Below are 2,456 nucleotides of genomic sequence, written 5' to 3'. Positions count from 1 at the left end.
GATCCGTAAAAAACACAAACTTGTTGGCTAGAAGATAATGCCGAAATTTCTTCACAGCATATATCATTCCTAATCCTTCTCGCTCTGTTGTGGTGTAATTCTTCTCTGCATTGTTGAGCTGTCGACTGGCGTAACAGATAGGAAAATCCATGTTTCCTTCTTCTGGCTGAGCCAGAATGCATCCTATTGCATATGCCGAAGCATCTATATGCACATGGAATATCTTCTCCCAATCTGGTGATTTCAAGACTGGAGCAGTAATGAGTGCCTCTTTCAATTTCTTGAACGATTCCTCACACTCCTCTGTCCATTCAAAGTTCACTATTAGCCTGTAAAGTGGTTGGCCTATTATAGCGTACATGTAAATGAATCGTCTATAATATCCGCAATGTCCCATAAAGCTCTGTACTTGTTTCGCATTGGTTGGTCTAGGCATATCCACTATAACTTTTATCTTCTCTAAATCCGTGGATATTCCGTTTTGTGAGACAATATGTCCCAGAATTCTGCCCTGTCGGACCATAAACACACATTTCTCAGGATTGAGACAAATGCGATATGTCCTACATTTCTCAAATACTTTTCTTAGGTGTTCTAGATGCTCATCTCTCAGAAGAGAATGTACACATAAGTCATCCATGTATATTTCTAGAAACAACCTTAAGTATTCTTTGAAAGCATGCGTCATCAGCCTCTGGAAGGTTGCGGGAGCATTGGTTAGACCAAAAGGCATAACCCGATAAGCATAAATTCCCCACTCCGTTGCAAAAGCTGTTTTATGTTGATCTTCCAGTGCTATGGCTAGCTGGTTATATCCTGAAAAACCATCAAGAAAGGAGTATGCTGTTTTCCCTGATACACGCTCTAGAACATGATCAGTTATCGGCAGGGGATAATTGTCCCTGATTGTTGCAGCATTCACTTTCTTTAAGTTGACACACACTCGGAGTTTTCCGTTCTTCTTGGGTACTACCACAATTGGAGATACCCAATCGGTGTGTTCAATCTCGTATATGAATTCAGCTTCCATTAGCTTATCTATCTCTTCTTTGATTCGCTTAGCAAACGTATCATTATATGTGTATGGTCTCTGTCTGCTAGGCTTTGCGTCTTGTTTCAGTGGGATTGTGTGTTGGCATATCGATGGGTCAACTCCCTTTAAGTCCTTATAAGACCATGCAAACACATCCCTATACTCTCTGAGAAGACTCAAAAGTCTCTCTTCCTCGCCTGGAGACAAATCTGTGGCTATGTACACCGGTCTAGGTGGCTCACCTGGAGCTGCTAAATCAACTTTTTTTGCATCCTCCGGTCCGTCATAAGATTCGTTCTCCTTTCTCTCTCGAATAGGTGGGGTTAATACCACCTTCCTATCCTCTATTGTGAATTTCCTATAGTGAGAGGGAACATCCATGTTTTCCTTGATTTTGGCGTTTTCGTCCTCTCCACTCTCAATTTCTGTCGTCCAAACTTCTTTCAGAGTTTTCTTGAGCTCTCTGTACTTGTTTCTACGTTCTAGCTTGGACTCCGTGTGTTCTCTGTTGCGCTTGTTCTTTTCTGATTTTTCTGTTTCAGTTTTCGTTCCATTCCTTTGAACTTGATTTCTTGAGCCTCTTTTGTTTTTTCGTAAGCTCTTTTGATCATTGCCTCTCATTCTTCCAGAAATCTTGTCCTTAACACAATCTTCCGCCTTTACTAGCATTAGGAATTGATTTTTTCCTCTTATTCTAGGCATCGGATTGGTTCTAACCCCCTTTGTTTTTTTCTTTGCTCTATAGCGTTTCTGGCGTTGTTTAGTTTGGTTCGGAAAATCATAAAATCGGACATCCGTTATAGTTTCTTCGTTTCCGCTTGAATTGTCCGTTGACTCGTTGTCTGCTTCATTTCCCCACTGTGGATGATCGGGAATGTCGTGAAACACCTCTTCTTCATCTTCCTTTTCCAGTGTATCGTTATTTTCAGTTTCTTTTTCGAGTACAGTTCTCAACATGAAGTACGGAACCACGTCGTACCCGTCCTTGTCGCAAAATTTCGTTGTGGGACCATCCGGAATTTCACAAACATCTAGGGTTGCTAGAATGTGTGTCCATTCTAATGGTTCAAGCGTGTCCTCTGGAAAGGGTTCTCCTATATAAGTTTCGTCTTTGATAGCCCTTTCTAAAACACATTCTTCTCGTTTCAGACTTCCACATTTCGAAGGTCCACACATGCATAACTCCTTGGGTTTACCTAACCAAGCTGGAAATTCGGATCCCGCCAAAGTAGCTGAATCAAACTCCTCCACCGGTGTTCGGTTCACATCTTTGTAGCTATGGTCTTTCAGGTTCACACGTGTAGTGGTTTCCATATTTCTCAGGTATATGTGATCGTAGCCCCAGTCCTGGACCATTTTCAATTGTCTCATGAATGGTCTTCCCAGTATGATATCATAGTTATTCTCCTTGCCAAATCGACAA

This window comes from Adiantum capillus-veneris, chromosome 17 (assembly GCF_014529385.1).
Source record: "Adiantum capillus-veneris isolate H3 chromosome 17, ASM1452938v2, whole genome shotgun sequence".
NCBI classification, from domain to species: Eukaryota; Viridiplantae; Streptophyta; class Polypodiopsida; order Polypodiales; family Pteridaceae; genus Adiantum; species Adiantum capillus-veneris.
The sequence above is the reverse complement of the archived record's forward strand: the minus strand, read 5'-3'. Positions refer to the sequence as shown.